At 45.7% G+C, this 22921-nt stretch overlaps 1 protein-coding gene and 1 pseudogene across 6 annotated transcripts in view; both read right to left on the reverse strand.

Moving 5' to 3' along the window:
• MGAT5 (alpha-1,6-mannosylglycoprotein 6-beta-N-acetylglucosaminyltransferase) overlaps window positions 1-22921 on the reverse strand; it is a 374514-nt gene that overhangs the window by 296451 nt on the left and 55142 nt on the right. For 3 of the 5 annotated variants that reach the window (XM_081243158.1, XM_081243159.1, XM_081243157.1), the window contains exon 2: window positions 22648-22697. The exons of the other annotated variants lie outside the window; for them this stretch is intronic. The gene's annotated coding sequence lies outside the window, so the exon portion shown is untranslated. The remainder of the gene's footprint in view (window positions 1-22647; window positions 22698-22921) is intronic. 5 annotated transcript variants of the gene reach the window in all.
• On the reverse strand, window positions 17656-18480 carry LOC308621550 (glycine cleavage system H protein, mitochondrial-like; annotated as a pseudogene). Its single transcript has one exon. The product of its transcript is annotated as a glycine cleavage system H protein, mitochondrial-like (transcript).

Consider the following 22921-nt stretch of genomic DNA (forward strand, 5'->3'; position numbering starts at 1 on the left):
GGAATTTAAGAAAAAAAATGTCATGCAGAACCTAGGGGTAAAACGGGAATAAAGACACAGATCTACTTGAGAATGGACTTGAGGATATGGGGAGGGGGAAGGGTAAGCTGTGACAAAGTGAGAGAGAGGCATGGACATATATACACTACCAAACGTAAGGTAGATAGCTACTGGGAAGCAGCCACATAGCACAGGGAGATCAGCTCGGTGCTTTGTGGGATAGGGAGGGTGGGAGGGAGGGAGACGCAAGAGGGAAGGGATATGGGAACAGATGTATATGTATAACTGATTCACTTTGTTATAAAGCAGAAACTAATACAGCATTGTGAAGCAATTATACTCCAATAAAGTTGTAAAAACAATGATTTGCCAATCAGACAGGTGCACATGACCACTGCTAATAATAATAGGAATACTAATAATAATAATTCAACCACGACATTCACCAGGCACTTACTATATACCAGTCAATGTTCTAAGAGATTTACATTTGTGAAGTAGGGCTATATTCTTAACCCCATTGTATGGATGGGGAAAAGGAGGCACAGGAAGGTGAAGTCATCTGCCCATGTGGTAACTGGAGGAGCTAAAGTTTCAACCCATGTAATCTGGTTCCAGAGTCCAGGCTCTTGACCACCAGACCATACAACCACATGGGGAACTATCAGGAAGAAGGAGAGAAGGGATAAGATTAACATCCGGTGGAGAGATCACTGGAAACACAACCTGCCCTTTATCACACCCTGACCTTTATTTACATGCTGAATATCACCAATGGTGGGTCATCCCATAAATGAGGAACACAGTCGTCTATTCTCGCAAACCAAATCTGAAAGCAGACTATGAACTTCTCACTGCCTCACTCATCAGCAAGTGACCCAGGTTTATTACTTTGGCATGTAACTATTTGCCTGGTCACACTAATCCCATAAAAGGAAGTGGCTTATTTGTTTCCTTGTGTAATAAAGGATTAGGGACCCAATAATTCCACTTCTTGGTATAGAGACAGCCTAAAGGACTGAAAGAACTGGAACAGATACTCGAACACCTATGTTCCCAAAACCAAACGGTGCAAGCAACTCAAGTGTCCATCAACAGAGGAATGGATAAACAAAATATGGTAAACATACGCAATGGAATATTATTTAGCCTTAAATAGGAGGAAAATTCTGGCACATGCTACAATATGAATGAACCTTGAAGACATTAGAAGAAGTCAGTCACAAAACGACAAGTATCATATGATTCCACTGATGTGAAGTACCTAAAATAGGCAAAGGCAAAGAGACAGAAAGAAAAACAGTGGTTGCCAGGGGTTGCGGGGGCGGGGGGGCAGGTAGGAGGAAGCAGGGGTTGTTCTTTAATGGGTACAGAGTTTCAGGTGGGAAGATGACAATAGGCCACTTCAGCCATCTGGGCCCTCATCAGATCCTCATAAGCCTTTCTGGGTAATGCCACCCAGCAGACGTTGAGAGGGGATACAAATGCTCAAGGAGAGATGAAAATGCTTCTAGAAACAATCTTTAACTGCAGGGAAGGACTTGTACTGATGTTCACATAAGTGAGCACTTTGAATAGCAAAGGAAAAACAGACTCCAAGGAATGTACTATAAAAACCACACCTGGGGGCTTCCCTGGTGGCGCAGTGGTTGAGAGTCCGCCTGCCGATGCAGGGGACACGGGTTCGTGCCCCGGTCCAGGAAGATCCCACATGCCGCGGAGCGGCTGGGCCCGTGAGCCATGGCCGCTGAGCCTGTGCGTCCGGAGCCTGTGCTCCGCAACGGGAGAGGCCACAACAGTGAAAGGCCCGTGTACCGCAAAAAAAAAAAAAAAAAAAAAAAAAACCACACCTGGGGCTCCCCTGGTGGCGCAGTGGTTAAGAGTCCGCCTGCCGATGCAGGGGACGCAGGTTCGTGCCCCGGTCCGTGAAGATCCCACATGCCGCTGAGCAGCTGGGCCTGTGAGCCATGGCCGCTGAGCCTGCGCTCCGCAACGGGAGAGGCCACAGCAGTGAGAGGCCCGCGTACCACAAAAAAAAAAAAAACCCATACCTGTACAGGAATCAAAGAACGAATGGGGAAACGAGATGAGCATTCCCTAATGACTACTGAGCATAACAAACACAACCGCGAGAAAGGTCTTCCCACGAGCCTGGGGATCAACAGAACTCAGGTTTTCAGTGGCCAAGAACATCAGACACAGAAAGACTGCCTACCCAAAAGCTAGATTTGGGATACACTTGTTGAGAAGGGTACCTCTGGGAGCCAGAAAGACAGCTTCTGACCACTCAGTGACTCACTGTATTCACATAGCATCACAGAATAGTTTTAAAAAGACTCAAATTCAGAAATGCTGTCTTTGTGACTTATTTAATAGAAGGTCACACTATAAGATCCCCAAAGACAGCTTAATCACCATGAGACTATATAAAGCTATTCTAAAGAAAGGAAAGCTAGAGCTATCAAGGCTAATCACACGCTACTGCCTAACCATAAACCCAACCTGACAGACACAGGATTAGAGGGGCAACACCAAGACAAGGGCTCGGCTCACTTCCCAGGCCACCATCTTGTATTTCGCTAACTCCAATATAATCCCCTCCTTGTACAATAAAGAATCTGACTGGTCTTTGTCCCTGGTTCCTGAAAGGGAGACTATAAATCCTTGGAACTTCCTGAGGAACAGAAGGGTCTTTATTATTCATGAGCCCCTTGAGTCACACCTGAGATTATATAAAATGAGAAGACTCAGTTGGGGGCTGGTCACCAGTAAGACCAACCATGCGATTAGAGGGGTGGGGCTTTGAGGCAGCCCAATCCTGGGAAGAGGAAGGAGGCTGGAGACTGAGTCCATCCACATGGCCGATGATTCAATCAATCATGCCACCATAATGAAACCCCAATAAAACCTCTGGACACCAGGCTCAGTGGCGCTTCCTGACTGTTGAATACAATGATGTGCCAGGAAGGTGACACACTCTAATCCCACAGGGAGAGGGCATGGAAGCTCAGCATCTGGAATCCTCTCAGACCTCACCTATGTCTATTTGGATGGTCCTGATCTATATCTTTTAAAATTAAACTATAATCATAAGTATAGCACTTTCCTGAGTTCTGAGTCATTCTAGAGAATTATGGAGCCTGAGGGAGCCATGAGAGCCCCCCAGATTTGTAGCCAGTCAGAAGTGTTAGTGGCCTGGGGACCCCATGTGCAGTTGGCATCTGAAGTGGGGGCAATATTGTTGGGACCAGACCCTTTAACTTATGCGATCTGCACCAACTCCAGGCAGTTAGCAGCAGACCTGCATTGCAGTTCACCAGCTGGTGTTAGAACTCCCCCGGCACAAATTCCCAGCTCACTCAAGTTCTACACACGGCTTCAATACTCAGGTCCATATAACGTAGCTTTTTTATCTGCTAAAATTCATGCCAAATGTTAATGGCTAGAAATTTTCCCCCAGTTCAAATATTGCCATTTGCAGCAGCATGGATGGACCTAGATATTAGCATACCAAGTGAATTAAGCCAGAAGGAGAAAGATAAATATCATGTGATATCCCTTATATGTGGAATCTAAAATATGATACAAATGAACTTTTTCTTTTTTACAAAACAGAAACAGATTCACAGACATAGGAAACAAACTTATGTTTACCAAAGGGGAAAAGGGATGGGGGAGGAATAAATTAGGAGTTTGGGATTAGCAGACCTACACTACCTATAAAATAGATATAGCAACAAGGTCCTACTGTGTAGTACAGGGAACTATATTCAATATCCTGTAATAAATCATAATAAAAAATATGAAAAAGAACATATATATGTGTGTGTATATACACACATATATATGTATATATAACTGAGTCACTTTGCTGTATACCAGAAACTAACAACATTGTAAATAAACTATATTTCAATACCACACACAAAAAAGAAAATTGCCCCCATTCAATACTAGTAACAGCTAAAATGTTTTGAATAATTGCTATCTCAGATATGGTTCTAAGACCTTCTACGTGTATTAACTCACTCACTCCTCATAGCAACCTCACAGGGTGAGTACTATTACTATTCCCTTTATAAATGAAAGCACCGAGGCACAGAGAGATTAAGGAATTTGCCTGAGGTCACATGGTGAGCTCACGTGGCAAGGTCACATGGTCAAGGTGCCAGGATTCAAAGCATGTTCCTCTGTCCCTGAAGCCGCCCCTTAGCCACAAGTCCAGAGGAACAGGCGTGACTGCTGGCCGCCAACCCCTCCAAGGGCCCACAGGTCACTACCCTTCCCCATCCCCACTGGCTCCCATTCTCCATCCTTAGAATGGCCACATGCTGAGTTCCTTGGGGAAGACTGCATGCTTTCTGACAATAGATGCATCCGGTTTTGACTGTAGCTCAGGAAAGCTAATTTTGAGAACACTACAGCAGTGGGGAAGATGAACTATTTTCCTGAAAGTCTTTTCCAACAAAAAAAACAAATTAACAGCTGGATGGTTCTAGATGTAAATGAAAGTGATAAATTTCCCGGCAATAAATGAATAGATTCAAAGTTGTTCCTTTTCATTATCATCTCCCTCACCGCAGGCAGAACAGCTCCACGGGTGACATGAATCCCTTCTCACTTCTTTTTCCCCAATTATTTAAACTCGAAAGTGCTACATAGGTACTTCTTCACTTTTATTAAATTAGTACAGGTTGATGTTCTCAGTGTTCTTAGTACTGCAATTAAACCCTCAGTGGTCATGGTGGTGATTTTTCAAATATAAACAACGTAATAAGGTCATCAGCTGGCTGTCCTTCCACTTCACGTCCTCTTTTAGTAACTCTTTTGAGCATGCTAGGCACTCGGGATGTGGCAATAAATCTGAGAAAGTTTCTGCTTGCCCTCACTTACATGGCAGCAGGAGAGAAAGTCAGAGAAGGGACAAGTGTGTGCGTGTACTGCACGTGTACGTATGCATAATTTAGGGAAATGATCAATGATATTAAAAATAGAGTGAGTGTAGATCTGGGGGACGAACAAGAAGATGTGTGTTTCTGGAGTGAAATCAACATGCGAAAAGGGTGGGAGATGAAGACAGAGAGACACCAGATCATTCTGAACTGAGGTATCAAATCCCTTATCACCGTCTCCCTCCCCTCCCCTGAGTCTATGCCTCCATCACCTTACACTGGACCACTGTCTTTCCTACCTGACCTCTAGGCTTCCTTAGAGCCAGTTCTCCACACAAGCTAAATGACCTTTGTAAAACAGAAATCAGATCAGGTCACGTCCCTGCTCAAAACTCTCCACACGGGCTTCCCTGGTGGCGCAGTGGTTGGGAGTCCGCCTGCCGATGCAGGGGACGCGGGTTCGTGCCCCGATCCGGGAAGATCCCACATGCCGCAGAGCGGCTGGGCCCGTGAGCCATGGCCGCTGAGCCTGCGCTCCGCAACGGGAGAGGCCACAGCAGTGAGAAGCCCGTGTAACCGCAAAAAAAAAAAAAAAAAAAAAAAACTCTCCACACATCCATCCCAATCAGAATAAGACCGTTAACTCCGCACCACGCCCAACGAGGTTCTCCATGACCTAGCACTACCTGCCCTCCAAACTCAGCATCTTGCTCCCTGCCCCTGCCCACACAGCCTTCACACTGGGCCACACGTGTTCCTGCCTCGGGCACCTCACCTTGACTCCACCACCATTCAGGTCTGGGCACAAACATCCCTCCCTGGTCTGGCAGAGGGAGCACTTAGCTCCCCCTAGTGGAATTCAGGCTTGAGTGGGACATGGGGTTCCTTCCTTGAAGGGGGCGTGGGGTAGAGGGAGGTAGAGGATACCCTCACCCTTGCCTGAAATCTCACCCCTAAGGCTGCCGTCAATACTTTCACGGTGGTCAAAGCCAACTTTTCTCTTTCTCTGGACAAGGGTAGTGACACCAAGGACAAGCTCATGGCGACTGACAGAGCCTACCGGCCTTAGCCCTGGGAGAGAGAAGGTCCCTCTCAGGTGGCATTGTGTCAAGCATAACAGAGATGGGCAGCCTTTACAGACAAGAGCTTCCCCACCAGGTGAACTTTCTTGACGGCAGTAGTTGTCCTAGGGCTGCTTAGTCCTCACCTGTGTTCTTTCTGCCCATGAGACTGAGCAATTCTCCCACGTCCTCAGGGTAGCGCAGGGTGCTCCATTCAGAGTAACTATCACTCCAAAACAGGCCTACACATTCCAGCTAAAGTCCTAACGGGTTTTCGGACATCCCTGGTGGTGCAGTGGTTAAGACTCCACACTGCCAATGCAGGGGGTGTGGGTCTGATTCCCTAGTTGGGGAACTAAGATCCCGCATGCAGCGTGATGCTGACAGACAGACAGACAGATCATAACGGGCTTTGCCTGGACCATGTACGATGATCTGCTCAATTCACCAGTTTGGGGAGAAGCAGGGTTAGGAATGTGTTTAGGAATCAGTCTTCTCTCTCATTTTCTTTCCCCCAGGCTGGCAGCAGGGAGCCACACCCTGTAAGCCAGGGGCCTCAGGCAACATGCCTGTTTGTAATCCAGGGGTCCCCAAATGTGTGAAGCAGCAGAACTCCGAATGTCTTGGGCTCTGGGACACCAGGGGATCCCTTGGACGCCCTTCTTCTGAACCAGGAACAATCCAACTGGCAGGACAGGGTTCATGTTGTGGGCAGAGGCCTCAGCATCTCAGAAGAATGCAGAAAATATTAAAGAGTCACATCTCCCTCCTTTCCTACAGAATGCTTTTTCCTTGGTTATTCTTTTCACCACCCATGGCACTTAACTGGTAAATAAGTGATTGCCACAGATCTGAGCAGGTTAGGGGGAAAAAAGACTCAAATTTGGGAAAGCTCTATCCCATCACTTAATCTCTTTTTCTGGGAACTGAAAAAGCACCACTATAATATGATTCTAGGGGCTGAGTACCTGAATCCAGATAAGCACTAATACCAAAATTACTGTAGAAATAAGATATGCAAAACAGAGCCTTTACTGGGCTGTACAGTCATCATGTAAAAATGACAGTTATTTCCCTTAAGGGATGATAATTAACACTGCCTTTACATAAGCCCCTGGTTTTTTAAGTTTTCCTTTTTTCCTGCATTAGCAAAATCAGCAGGGTAATCGACATCAGCGACGCGCATTTTCTCTGAGAGATGAACACTTTAACCCACACTTTCCCATACGCAGAGGCATTCCCATTTGAATAACAAGGCAGGGGGACTTCCCTGGTGGCGCGGTGGTTAAGAATCCGCCTGCCAATGCAGGGGACACAGGTTCGAGCCCTGGTCCAAGAAGATCCTACATGCCGCAGAGGAACTAAGCCCGTGCGCCACAACTACTGAGGCTGCGCTCTAGAGCCCGCGAGCCACAACTACTGAGCCCAAGTGCCACAACTACCGAAGCCCGTGCGCCTAGAGCCTGTGCTCCCCAACAAGAGAAGCCACTGCAATGAAAAGCCCACGCACCTTAATGAAGAGTAGCCCCGGCTCGCCACAACTAGAGAAAGCCCGTGCACAGCAGTGAAGACCCAACGCAGCCAATCAATCAGTCAACCAAAAAGAAAAACAAGGCAGGGGGATGGGGGAGTTTGAGGGTATAGTTCTTGCCCCAGAGCATTCTGGGATTCCCTTGCACCTGATCACAAAGCCACAAGAGGTTCTGCCCATACACTCAAGACAATACAAATGACTGAGGTGCAAGAAAAACTCTCCCGCGTCTCTAAAATGCTCTCCCTGCCAGACCGGCCTTTCCTCCCTGCCATTCAAACATTTTTGAGTACTTCTGTCAGGGACTGAGTATGTGACGATGAAGAGGCATGATCCTGGCCCTCAAACTGTAGCGGGGAGACACACACGTCAATGGATCATTAGACTATAACATAAAAGTGGAATCTATCCACTGATTCAACAAGTGTTTGTTGAGTACCTACTACATGCAGGGCACTGTTCTGGATGCCAGTGTACAAAAGCAAGAGTACATAATAGACACAGGATAATCACAAGAACACAGAAGAAACCCATCACATCCTATCCAGGAGGATCAAGAAAGGTTTCTCTGAAAAAGGAAGCTCTGGAAGGAGTCCTGAAGACGAAAAGAAGATGGTGGAGGAAGGCATCCCCAGCGTGGGGTGGGAGCCTGTGCGTGGAGCAGAGGTACCAGTGACCAGCGGCAGCCAAGGGCACTGTTGCCCTGCATGCCTGGAACAAACGGGGAGGCAGGGGACCAAGATGAGTCTTGGACGGCAAGACAAGGTGACCAGGGACCTTGACGCCACAGCAGGACTCAGGGCTCCCCTGTGGTTGAGTAATTTTGAAGAGCCTGAATCCCAAGAGTGGCGAGATCTGATTCCCATCTCAGATATAATACCCGGAAATGCTTTTCATTTGCAAGCACTGCCTCTCCTGCCTCAGAGGTTTGAAAAGGCAAAAGACGGGCAGATTTAGATTTAGTAACTGGATACAAACAAGTTTCAAAAAAATAAGGCATAGAAGATTCTTCCCTGTTTTAATTAGAGAAGATGGCTAGAAACTACTAAGGCGGCGGGGGGTGGGGGGGCGGGGGAAGAAAAAGAAGAATGTTTTTTCACAAATCCCAAAACTCAAGTGAGCAAAAAGCAGCTTCCCAGAGACACACCGTCCTGACTTAGTAATTCTGCTACAACTGCTCATTTTCATCTCTTCTGGGACCAACAGAAGCTGCGTGACAAATGCTCCTCACGTCCTGTGTGGCCTGATGCCACATCACACCTCAGTACGAGCCACACCAGCCTCCCAACTTGGCCACCAAGCTCGCGGTGAAGGAGCCAACCCGTCAGATCCAGAAAGGAATGAGTGTACGTATTCTCACCATGGACAATGGCTGCAAGGAAGGCTATCTTTTCCAAATAATATTTTATATTAATTTAACAGTTCAACATTCCCAAAGGCCTTCAAACTGAGGACTGAATTTCCCGTATAACATGAAGGGTAATCTCAGATCCCCGTAGTCCAAAACTCAACTATGAAACATCCCATCCATTCTGTCCCTACAGACAAGACACACTTACTACTCAGAAAATGGTACCCTGTATGTAATAAAGTGATGCAATGAGATTGCATTGCAATGTTATGGTTTCCAACCCAAATCCAGTTAAAAGCGCCTATGTCATATATCCTGTTTATTGACCACACTTTAAGCCTATCAGCTACTCTGGCTTCAAATGAACTTGATTGTTTCGATACAAACACAAACTCCAATTTAATTTCTACACGACTACCTGCCTTCCAAATGAAATTCTAAAGCCCAACAAGTGAGATCATAATTAGGTTGGTTACGTTTTTTTATTATAGAAGCAAGCACGTTAAATGTTACTGCCTTTAAGGCCAATTTTCTATTGGCGAAGCCACACATGAAATAGACTGGGGATTTTCTTCATCTACCGCTGCGAGTTGCCAAGATGTTTAACTGCCACATTTTGGAATATTTCAAATGGTTCCAGTCAGAATCAAAATTGAGAGATGGACTAAAAATTAGTCTTCACTGTATGCAGTGTATAATGAATTCCATCACCTAACATCCCAAAACAGGCAAAACTAATCTTGCTGAGAAGTCAGGTCGGTGCTTATGCTTGGGATGGGGGTGAATGCAGATCTTGCCTAGAAGGAGGCACAGGGGAGCTGCTCGGTACTGTGCATGGTTTACTTCTTGATCTGGGTACAAATGGCTGTGATAATTCATCATGCTGTACACGAACCACGTGTAACTGTTCTTTACGTATAATTCAGGTAAAGTTTAAAATATTAGGGTAGAGGACAATTATTTGTCTACTCTCATGAAGACCCTAATAGGTCAGTACTTCAATTCTCTGTGGCATTTGAAAGAACATGGGTTTCACATGGACAGAAATCAGAACAACAGAAATACTGACCTGCTTTACTGGACATGCTTTCATTCTCTTTCATTCATTTTTCTGAAAGATCTCAACCATATGTTCATTGCAGCATTATTTACAATTGCCAAGATATGGAAACAACCTAAGTGCCCATCAATGGATGAATGGATAATGAAGATGTGGTGTGTCTATATATACACAATGGAATATTACTCGGCTATAAAAAGATGAAGTCTTGCCATTTGCAACAATATGAATTGACCTTGAAGGTCTCATGCTAAGTGAAATAAGACAGAGAAAGATAAACACTGTATGGTATCACTCATATGTGGAATCTAAAAAAAACACGAACAAGAAAACAAAATAAATGAACAACCAACAAAAACAGGTAGATACAGAGAACACAGCAGTGGTTGCCAGACGAGAAGGGGTGGGGCAAAACGGGTGAAAGGGACCAACTGTTTGGTGATGGATGGAAACTAAACTTTGTATTGTGAGCAGCCTACAGGGCATATAGAAGTAAAGATGTAATGTTGTATACATGAAACTTACATAATGTTATAAACCAACATTACTTCAATAAAAAATAGATACTAACCATCCTAACGGTCATGTGCACAGCATGGGGACACCCAGCATGAATCATTATTTAACATCCCCTCCTCCATACAACACAACTACTTCCAGCAACAATCATGCAATAATCATCATTCTATTCTTAAATCATTTAGTTATAAAATAACCATTTAAAAAGGTTTAACGTCTTTATTGGAGTATAGCTGCTTTACAATGGTGTGTTAGTTTCTGCTGTATAACAAAGTGAGTCAGTTATATGTATACATATATCCCCATATCCCCTCCCTCTTGCGTCTCCCTCCCACCCTCCCTATCCCACCACTCTAGGTGGTCACAAAGCATGAGCTGATCTCGCTGTGCTATGTATGCAGCTGCTTCCCACTAGCTATCTATCTGACATTTGGTAGTGTATATATGTCAATGCTACTCTCTCACTTCGCCCCAGCTTACCCTCCCTGTGTCCTCAAATCCATTCTCTACATCTGCATCTTTATCCCTGTCCTGCCCCTAGGTTCATTAGAACCTTTTTTGTTTGTTTGTTTTTTGAGATTCCATATATATGTGTTAGCATACGGTATTTGTTTTTCTCTTTCTGAATTACTTCACTCGGTTTGACAGACTCTAGGGTCCATCTACCTCACTACAAATAACTCAATTTCGTTTCTTTTTATGGCTGAGTAATATTGCATTGTGTATATATGCCACATCTTCTTTATCCATTCATCTGTTGATGGACACTTAGGTTGCTTCCATGTCCTGGCTACTGTAAATAGTGCTGCAATGAACATTGTGGTACATGACTCTTTTTGAATTATGGTTTTCTCAGGCTATATGCCCAGTAGTGGGATTGCTGGATCATATGGTCGTTCTGTTTTTAGTTTTCTAAGGAACCTCCATACTGTTCTCCATAGTGGTGTGGCTGTATCAATTTACATTCCCACCAACAGTGCAAGAGGGTTCCCTTTTCTCCACACCCTCTTCAGCCTTTATTGTTTGTAGATTTTCTGATGCTGGCCATTTAAAAAGAAGGTCAAATTTTTTAATTTTTTTTGCGGTACACAGGCCTCTCCCGTTGTGGAACACAGGCTCCAGACATGCAGGCTCAGCGGCCATGGCTCACGGGCCTAGCCGCTCCACGGCATGTGGGATCTTCCCGGACCGGGGCACGAACCTGTGTCCCCTGCATCGGCAGGTGGACTCTCAACCACTGCGCCACCAGGGAAGCCCAAGAAGGTCAATTTTAAGGTGACTTCTAAAATGCAGCAAAACATTTCTTCCATGAACTAAAATATGCACTTACCCAACAATATGACACGTAGGAGTTCTCACTCTCTCACTGTTTTAAATTTTAAGCACATTATTAAAAACTCCAGGGACTTCCCTGGTGGCGCAGTGGTTAAGAATCCGCCTGCCAGTGCAGGGGACACGGGTTTGAGCCCTGCTCCGGGAAGATCCCACATGCCGCGGAGCAACTAAGCCCGTGCACCACAACTACTGAAGCCTGCGCTCTAGCGCCCACGAGCCACAACTACTGACCCCGCATGCCTAGAGCCCGTGCTCCGCAACAAGAAAAGCCACCGCAGTGAGAAGCCCGCGCACCACAACGAAGAGTAGCCCCCGCTCGCCACTAGAGAAAGCCTGCGCGCAGCAACGAAGACCCCAGGCAGCCAAATAAATAAGTACATAAATTAAAACTCCAAATGGTCACACAGTGACAGAAGTGAAGAAACTCAATTTCCATTTGTTCATCTTCGACTGCACTATCACTGTTTATCTCAAAGCCGTATTTAAACATAAGAACATGTTGTACCATAAGGACGAAAGGCATGAAGAACTCCTGAAGCAGCTCCAACACGGCCGAACTGTTAGGAACTTAACCCTCAAATCAACGTGTATCACTCAGTCCACATGTATCAGGGCCAACTCTATAAAAGAGTTGCCCAAATTAATTTCCACGTACAATACGATGCTTATTAAAGGGAACTGTTTTTTTAAGTGTGCTAATCTGATGCGTGTAAATAAATATATACTCACACATATGTATATATAATTATTAACAGCAGCAACTATTCAGAATTTAGAGGAGCAAAAGTGTTTTTCCCAGAAACTATTTTATCCGTGGCTTTTTTCAGATTTGCCCACACGTGGTGGTAACAGAACACAGACTGGCTGAAGTCAGCTGTACTGGTTTTAGCCTCTCTGTAAAGGCTGCCCCACCTGACAGCCCCACCTGCAGGGGACCGCTCCCATGGCTCCACCCATGGAGGGCAGCTGCACACAGCCAAAAGCAAAAGAACCCTGCCGACAGAAGGCCTCTGAAGACACAAAATAAACGTCCAAGTTCAGACACAAGAGCTTTTGTGTTGCACACATTAAGACAGCCCTTGCAGTTTATAGTGAGGGTAAAGCAGGGTTTCTCAATGTCAGCACCCTTGGCTATTTGGGCGGGCTAATTCCTTGCTGTGGGACCATCCTGTATGTTACAGGATGTTAATCTGCCTGCCTGGGCTCTATCCACTGCATACACAGACATGCACTCCCATACCCTTGAACCAAGATGTAACAAAGCTCCCCCTTCACCAACAGCTCAGAGTCCCTTGGGTGGAGGTTAGAACACCTTGGGACGGCACACAGGAAATCAAGCCCAGTGCTCGCCCCAGGGAAGGGAGACGTGGTTTGTTTTTAGAGCTCCCTTTTCATTCTTAGCAAGTGCATCTATTTCTTATTCAAACACATGTTTAATTAAATACACAAAGAGAGGGTGTGCCACTGAAAAAAATGCCAGCAGCCCTCTCAAATTATTTTTCCTTCATTTTCAAATATTCACCTAATGAACGGAAACAAAACGAACATCTTTCCCAAAAGGCCATTCCAGCCCAAGAGAGATATTCTATAAACACGGGCATAAATGACCCCTGTAAAGAAAACATTTCCGGACATGCCTCCACCCCAAAATCACCTCTTTTACACACGATTCTAACTTGCTGTGGTTCCTCCAGGTCAAAGCAGCATGGAAGCGGCAAATCAGAACAGCAGCAGCAAGGTAAGCATAGTGTCCCCAGAGAGCCTTGGGAGAGGCAGCCTGGGTATTGCAGAAAAAGAGCCAGGGATTCGGGGACAGGAAACCTGGATCTGAGTCTCTGTTCTACCACTTTCTCACCCTGGGGCTCTGACCAAATCACAACCTCCCAAGATGCCAGCTTTTATTTATGAAATGGAGGGTGATGTGTGCTTCTAAGAGCTGCCTTGAGAACTAACTCATTCGAACTAAGTGAAGGTTTTCATCCAGGTGTCAAATGTTATTACCTTTATTTTAGAATTACACACATCACCAGTCTCAGCCAGAGGTAACTGCTGGCTTTACCAATAGGAGTTTTGTCACTGAAAACAGCCCCAGGGTTGGTTCCAACAGCATGAACAGCAGATCCAGAAGGTGGAAAAGAGGAGAAAATGTGAAAGCATAGAGCACAGGAGCGAAGGGCAGGGAAGCCAGACTGCCTGGGTTCTCATCCCACTGGGTGATGCTGGGCAACTTTTTTGACTTCTACATGCTTCAGTCTCCATCTACAAACTGGGGATAACAGGGGCACCGTTGGTGCCCATTATTTGCGGTAGTGATAATTTACAAAATCTCTGTGAGCCCTGACTTGGCAAATATTAAGCCAGTGATCCTAGGGGAAGGGAATATGGGCTTAGGTTCCTGTGAGCCTCGGGTCAGAACATTTTTGTCCACTGATCAACACGTAACCATGGGGACTTCCCTGGCGGTCCAGTGGTTAAGACTCTGCGCTTCCACTGCAGGGGGCAAGGGTTCAATCCCTGGTCGGGAACGAAGATCCCACGTGTCTCGTGACCAATAAATAAATACATACATACATACATAAAACATTTGCTGTCACCTATTAAAATCTTTTAAAAATCAGAAGTCAATTATTTTAAAAAATACATAACCATGTTTTATGTCCTTCCGTTTTAAGACACCTTACTTAATATATGTGGTTGATTCATCAATATTGAACTCACAGCCAACAGAACTATAACTCATGCTTGAAGCAGCTTATCTAACACACCTGTTTTCTCCCTAAGGCACAGCACAGCCTTCAAGCACTTAGGAACTCTCGACCTAATTCCAGCACTACGCTTGGGGGCCATTTTAAACCACAAAATCACCAACCAAAAAAAAAAAAAGCTCAAAAATGCCAAGAGTTGCACTAATGAGACCACGAAGAGGACACCTAGTTATAGTAGGAGGCCTGAAACAAGAAGGCAGAGCATCCCCTATCTGAGCTGGGAACATGCACACCAGTAACTCAAATTTTCCTCCACTCTGTGTGTGTCTACAAAGGGTCGCACAGTGCTACAACTACTGATTTGAGCGTTATACAAAGTAAGTTTTAACAAGGAGGCAAATTTGCACATACAGAATCCACAAATAATGAGGATTGACTGTACCAGACTCACAAAGTAGCTCTGATGATTCAATGAATGAATACAGATAAAGCACTAAGAACTTCCCCATGTGTAGGAAGCACTCCACAGATGTTCATTATTATTGGAGAGTCAAATATGTCTATAACATATCACATGGTGTAAAAGGCTTAACAAAGCTGTGAAAAAAGAACATAGATGGTGGTAGAGAACCACAGACGAGGGAGTAGGGCATAGAATAAAGAAATCAAAAACCAAAACTCAGAAAATTTCTTCCCTAAAGCAATCTTCCACTTAACCCATTTATCTTTCTTTCTCTCCACCAAAAGGTTACACTCCCCAGGCCAGCCGTCTACCTTTCCGCTCTCACATACATTCTCTGGATGCTTTGTCCTTTTTGCAATGTATGGTAGGAAACTACATTTCCCCAACTCCCTCACCAACTGGCTTCCAGGTAGGGTTGGCCTGCGAGAGACAAGAGCAGCAGCTGGGAGGACAGGCGCAGGGAATAGGCCGGGGTCTCTCATCCCCTTTCCATCCACCAGCATCTCCTCCAGGGATGCAGCCCTTTCCAAAGGGTTCTACTTCCCGTTTCTGGTAACACTTCCAACTCTCATGCCCCCTGCAGCCCTCAGGTGGATTTCTTCTGGTGGCTGCAAACCTCTGGGTTGCCACATGCTCTTTGGTACACCAATGTCACCTCTTCCATCACCTACAAACCCAGTTTTCTGTAGTAGGTTCTCTGGTCACAATGCCTAGTCCAGTTATCCTGACTGACACGATACCACACATGGCTCCAGAAGGATGCTAAACCTGCAACTCTCCTGCCAAGACCAGCTCCACTACACACACACACACCCCACCCCCCCCACACACCTGTCCTTCCCACAATCTCACCTCACATTCAGACTCTCTGGATTGAGGACAAATAAAGGTGTTTTGGTTTGCTTTCTTTTAATTCACTGCTGCCGGAAGAAAGTGCACTTTCAAAACTATTAGAGCTACTTCAGCCTTTTATCAAGTACGTTACCTCCCCCTTTCAACATGCGTTACTGGCTGCCCCTGCTCCAACAGTCTCCTTCTGCTTAAGTGCTATTTACTTTTAAAAGACTAAGCAGTACTCTCCCCTCATACATACCTTGATTTAAAAAAAAGATCCAAATGTGGCCGATGGTACATGGCCAATTTCCTCTCATGGTCAGCACTAGCCACAGCTGCTGCTGACAGCGGCCAGTATAATCAATGTCCATTAATTCTGAGGCAATTTCCAATCTTCTCTTCCCATTGTTTCTTACTCAGGGCATAAAAATGCAACGCCTGACCATAATCACAAACAGGCGTAAAAGAGGAGTAAACAAGTTCACGTGGATAAAAGAATGCAAGAGTGAGCAAGAGTCTGATAAGTGAATCACAGAAGCAGGAGAAAGGGGGCCTGTGGACAATGCTTGCTACTTACTGAATGCCTGTTCTCTTCTCCTCCCTAGATGCACAGCTAGATGACGTGTCCCAGCGAGGTGAGGCCAGGGCACCTGCGTCTGTGCCCCCTTCCAGGGGGCTAGAATGAACACCACTGCAGGGTAATCCTGGAGGGCAGGGGTTCACAAAGTCAGGGCCTATTTAGCCTTGGTCGCTAAATGACATTTTTTTTTTATTGAAGTAGAGTTGATTTAAAATATTGTAATAGTTTCGGGTGTACAGCAGTGATTCAGTTATACATATATATGTATATATCTATATTCTTTTTTCTCTGATTCTTTTCCATTGTAGGTTATTACAAGATATCGAATATTGTTTCCCGTGCTATGCAGTAAATCCTTGTTGTTTATTTTATATATAGTAGTATGTATCTGTTAATCCCATATTCCCAGTTTATCCCTCACCCCTCTCCTTTGGTAACCTTAAGTTTGTTTCCTATGTCTGTGACTCTGTTTCGTAAATAAGTTCATTTGTACTATTTTTTAGATTCCACATAGAAGTGATATAATATTTGCCTTTGTCTGACTTGACTTAGTATGATAATCTCTAGGTCCATCCATGTTGCTACAAATGGCATTATTTCATTCCTTTTTACGGCTGAGTAGTATTCCATTGTATATATATGTACCATATCTTTATCCATTCATCTGTCAATGGACATTTAGGTTGCTTCATGTCTTGGCTATTGTGAATAGTGCTGCTATGAACATTGAGGTGCATGTATCTTTTCAAATTCGAGTTTTTCCAAATATATGCCCAAGAGTGGGATTGCTGGATCACACGGTAACTATTTTTAGTTTTTTAAGGACCCTCCATACTGTTCTCCATAGTGGCTGTATCAATTTACATTCCCACCAACAGTGCAAGAGGGTTCCCTTTTCTCCAAACCCTCTCCAGCATTTATTATGCTAAATGACTTCTTAGAAGGGGTAATTTCCCCACCTCCACCAGCCTAAAACTATGAACTAGGAAAAAGAAACTTGCACTGGGTATAAAATGACTATATGTATAGACACACACACACACACACACACACACAGGTCCTTCTGTTACAGAAGGTCACAAACACAGGATGTGTGCCTTTCAAATGAGCTGGGCAGACATCTGGTCAAGGTGGCCAAAGGCGTATATGAAATAACCCCCAGCAGGTCCCTTCCAGACGGATCTCTAAAAAGAGAGATCACCATTTGGGTGAGGAACACAGAAATGGGCACTGTTCCTGGTTCCCCATCTCCTGTCGGGGAGAACAGTGCCCTGCAGACCAATAACATTTTCACTTTGTAGCATAAAAACCAGGATTCAGAGAAGTCAGGGTGGGCCCTCCAGCAGAAACAGAGCTGAGACCCCCATCTCCCAGGTCAGTGCTACTACGCAAAGTGGGTGGGAGCATCCACAGAGGGGGGCCCATCCACCAAGTGTTCCTGGTCTTTGAAGAGCTAAGTACCAAAACTGAGGGTAAGTGTCCTTTTAACTTTTACAGTCAGTGGACAGGGTAACTTTATGTCTTTGAATCTCATAATAAAATTGAAGGCTGGTATTTTACACTTCCTTCTTTTTTTTTTTTTTTTTTAGATTAAGTTGTTTCAAACTAGTTTCTTTAGGGGTTCCATTTTCACTCCTCCATAGATTTTACGTATTTCTCATATGCTTCTTCACTCATTGGTTCATCTAGTTCTGAAGGGTTACTGAGTGTCATCTTGACCAGCCAACCATCTTCATAACAAGATCTGTTGACAAGTCCTGGACTTTCTGCTAGAGCTTCATTCATTTCAGTTACTTCTCCTGATAGAGGAGAATAGAGTTCACTAGCAGCTTTCACACTTTCCAAAGCACCAAATTCCTCGTCTGTTCAATTTTGTCCCAACTTCAGGCAGACTACAGTAAACAACATCTCCCAAAGCTTCCTGGGCAAGATTGCTGATTCCCACTGTTCCAACACCGTTTTCTGCTGTTACCCATTCATGTTTGTCTGTAAATTTACGACCCGACAGCAGAGCGGGTCCGGCGCGAAGCGCCCGGACGGCGCCCGCCCGCAGTCCCCAGGGCCGCGGCGGGCAGGGCGCGTTGGGCGCAGAGACGGCGCGCAGGCTGCAGACCGCGGCCCGCACGCTCTGCGCCATTCGCAGCGCCATGTGCGCAGGGGACCACTTCCTTCTTTCTTTAATCTCACTTTATCTAGCAATTTATTTTTATGGTACCAGACCATGATGGTTTAGAATTTTTAAAAACGGTTCCATTTCTGCAGGCACCCAGAGTCCCCAAACTCTTCAACCAAATTCCCATGGTCACCGCACCCCCTTCCCCAATCCTTCCTGCCTCACCCTCACCCAGGCTCTCCTCTACCTTTCACCCTTCCTTTCCAGGAGGCATCTCCCTTTAAATGGGTGGTGGTAAACTTTCCGGTAGCCTCTCCAATGCATGCGGAGTGGGCACTGACTCCTGTGAGCCATCCTGAGCTCAGACCGAAAGGAAGAGTTAAAAGTGATCAGTCATCCATCCACACAGCTAAAATAACACAGGACTCCAGTCCCAGAAAGCCATCACGGTAAAAGAAGAAAAAAACCGTCCATGGCCCTTACCCACGTTAATTAACCCGAGGGAGAGCCTCAGCCGCCCCAAAAGATGCTCTCTATCCCATCACCTAAACCTGAGACGCAAAGTAAAGGAGCCTTCGCCTGTCTCCTCCAGGGAGGTCGACATACGTGGAGAGATGCCACGCCGGCTTGGGGAGAAAGGAGAGGTTACTGACAGAGTGAGTCACGTGTACGGCATCAGGTATGATGAAGTATTATGGGAAGGGAAGTGGACGTGGAGACGGCATTAGCTCTGTCCAGCAGGACCCACTGAACTGCCCATTACAAGGGAGCCCTGAGCTAGTGGAGAAGGAGGACTTGGAGAGAAGGATTTGAACACATACATCTCCTTGAAAATGAATGAAGAGAAACCGCCTAGACAATGACGGGACAGTGACGTACCGAACAAAACCATAGGAAAGGGCGGAGCCAGGCAGCACCAACCCTCCCCGGAGCGTTCCAGGCAGGCCACGTGTTTTAGACTTGCCAGGGACAAAAGGATGGTAATTTTAACAGACGCCAACATCGGCACCTTTCACAGTTACTAAGACGTGCCATCCACGAGATCACAAAGGCAGGGACTCGAGGGGGATGTAAATGAGCAAGTATTCCACTGAGTCTCTGCACTTGTCTGGGTATTTGAAATATTTAAACATTTTTCAGTATTTTTTTTCGAGTATAGCCAGAGAACAGACACATGACACTGTTTTGAAACATCTTGCCACAAACTGGGAATTCTGATTAGATCCAGTCCAAACCAGGCATGCCTTGGGAAGACAACTGTTCTGCTGTTCCACGTCTGGCCTGGTGACAAGGGGCAGCCCCAGCCCTGACCTCTGCCCTGCACCCACCTTTCCCTGGGGCCAACAGGGCATCGAGGTTAATCCAACATGCCCAGCTATCAATGGGCGGCAGCTGTCTAGACAGACTGCAGGCACCTCTTGGGCTTCGAGAAGAAGGGCCAAGAGGGAGATCCAATGTGCACCACAGGCAAAGGGCCGGGAAGGTGACAACCATCCTCAGCTGACTCTCTTCCCAAATCCTGTGGCCACCATCAAGCTGGTTCAAGAGCCTGTCCCTGCCCCACTCCAGGCAGGCCATGCAGTGGACGTGGCTACACAGCACACAGCCAAGGTCAGGCACTGACATTTCCCAAGACGTGACTAATATCCTGGGAACCACAGAAAGAAATCTGAGCACGGACAGTGAAGGCTGTTGCATCTTAATTGCATCCAAGGCTTGCCATCTAAGCCCCCATTTGTGTTACACCTCTTCCAAGATTACTCATCTTTGATGCCAACAGGAGAACGCCATGAACCTGAAAACTCCATCATCTGGATTGGTTGATGACTGTATTTCAACGCCTGCATGAGCAGGATAAAAAGAAAATGAAACCACATTTTTCCTACCTAACACCTGTTTCCTTTTGACACTCATTGGCTCGGCTCATGCTGCTGCCACATGCCAGGTTGTGTACTCGTCACTGGTGGTGTGAAAAGGAGTAAGGCCAACCCTCGTGCTCAAGGAATGTACAGTCTAGACAGACCCACAGTGAGTAACACGCCTTCTGCTGCCCTCCTGCGCCTGAGCCTTCTCTTCTGGCAGTGTGTGTTCACGAGATCCACTGGGGTGGCTATGGTTTTAACTTCCATTTTTATCAACATTGCATCCTTCTCTTCCAGTCAGGTCCAGAAATGAAACTCAGAGATGGTTCTTTGAGAAACTAAGGCATAAAAAACCAGGTACAGGATCTACCAACCTATGTGAGAAACATTTTCTGACACCCATGTCCCAGCAACACTCTTTCTTACCACAGACTCTGTGGCAGAGTTAGAGTCATTTGCTTCCAGAAGCCAATCATTTCCCTGATCTAAACTGACTCAGGGTTACACATAAACCCAAGCCTAAAGCTGGGACAACTTCTTTCCCGTTGAATCAGAAGAAAGACAGTTTTACAAAATGGCCAGGGGAGAAGGGTGACTGCTTCTCCACCTTCAGGAAGACCCAAGCACCTCCAAAAGTCCTGGGCGTTGTCAAAGTGTGGAGAGTGTGCTTTATAATCTGAAGGCTAATTTAAAAGATGGTAAGACACGCAAACTCATCTGTGATACGGCTTTCAAGTTATAAATGTCAGTGACAGCCAGTCTGCTGCGTTGGGAACTCCTCCAACAGGTTGACAGCAGCCCAATTCCACGGCTCTGGAGGAGGCTGACAGACAGCTGCTCTTTCAGTAGTTATTTTGAAAGGAGCCAAGAGGCCCTTCCAAAGGCAGCTAGGTATTGGCGCGCTGAAGGGGGGAAGGTGACACCATATCTGGTGGCAGGTAGACACAGCCCAGGAGTGCCACATGACGCCAACACGTCTCCTTGCTCCACAAAGACTGTCAACCCCACACAGTGCAGGAAAAAAAGAAAAAAAAAATCACAGCAGAGGAGAGGCAGAAAGATGCACATCCTTCCCAGAGCATAAGCCATTGCACCTGGGTATCAGGGACTGCAGACCCAGCTCCTATTCTTCACAATGCCAGCCTGCTACAGCCCCAGCTGCCATGCCTGGCACCTCTTGGAGGGCAGTGAACGGACTTCCTTATCTGTCAGCACTTCACTAGTTTCAGAACAGACCCTTGAAGATAGATGGTTTACTTGTCTGGTCCCTGAACTGAAAACCACTCCCTTTCAGTCATGTGTGTGATGTGGAGGTAGGGGGATGTGTAAGAGAGAATAACTATGCTTGTTCTTAGACAAAACCCTATGTCTTTAGAGATGCAAAATCTCTTTGAGGTTCTGACTGAGACACTTCTTGTTTCTCTGGTTTCTCCCAGAGAGACAAACTTTCAAGGTGACAGCTAGAGAGAAGCCTCTGATAAAAGTCACGTGGTCACATAATCTGAGTTCTAACTAAGGCTTTTATTGACATCAGACATTCATCTGCTTGTCAGATGCTGGAGTGGATTTTCCTGTGATGTTGTTAGGGACAAAGTTTGTTCAAAGATCCACACACGTAAGAGAAACAAGAATTATGAATGTTTCATGTTTCATTCTGCTGGCCCCATAACCTTGACACCCAAATCCTATTAGCCTGTAAAATCCAAAAATTCTGCTCCCAAGTTGAATGTCTGATTTACCAAGGTGACTCTCCAAGGTAGCTTAGACAGTGGTTTTAAGCACTCGGGACTATTCATACAGATAGAACAAGGAAGCACTCAGCAAAGCGCTTCCTCCGTAAAATATGTTCATAACTGGGGGCTTAGGAAAATGTACTCCGTGAACAATTCCTTGATACAGACACAGTTCAGAGCTTGTGCAGTCATTCTGAGTCACACTCTCCACTTCATTGGCTTTGCTTATTTATGTTCACACCATGATGCTCTGTGTCTGAAGGGGCCAGCCCTTCCACCTGAGAGTATCAGGCCATAATCCAGGCCAATACATTTACGTTTGATAATGACTAAGTAATAAATGACCTTCTGCTCCAGTCACTTTACTAATTCGAGGCAGATAAAACATTCTTGCCCAGCTAACCCAAAAGATAATGTCCACCAGGTCTCAACCAAATAGCCAGAGACGTGCGTCTCCTTGGGATTGAGTTGCACCTGAAGGACAACCCCCCGGCCCTTTGGGACTGTGGTGCATTTTGATGTCTCAAATCCTCGGTCCTCTCCCCCTAAGGGCAAATATCCCGGGTCTGTGCTTAGCCAGGTAAATATGTGCTTACTATGGTACTTACACGGCCTGATGGATCCGCCTCCAATGTCTACTATAGAGCAGTAATCACTCCTGCAATCACAAGGACAAAGACATTTTTAAGTTTCTCCTCTTTAAGAACTTGATCAATTGCAAACAGACAGGCTGACAAAGAGCTTCTGCGAACTAGGCCTCTCACGTTTCGGAACCCGACTGCCTTTTAAGATAAATACCGAAAAATAGCTAGGTGAGCATTCCCTATCACTTCAACACCCAGAGGCATTTATCTAAAAAATTACATTATCTCACTTGTTAGG

The sequence above is a fragment of the Mesoplodon bidens genome, assembly GCF_964165515.1.
Source record: "Mesoplodon bidens genome assembly, chromosome: 8".
Taxonomy (NCBI): domain Eukaryota; kingdom Metazoa; phylum Chordata; class Mammalia; order Artiodactyla; family Ziphiidae; genus Mesoplodon; species Mesoplodon bidens.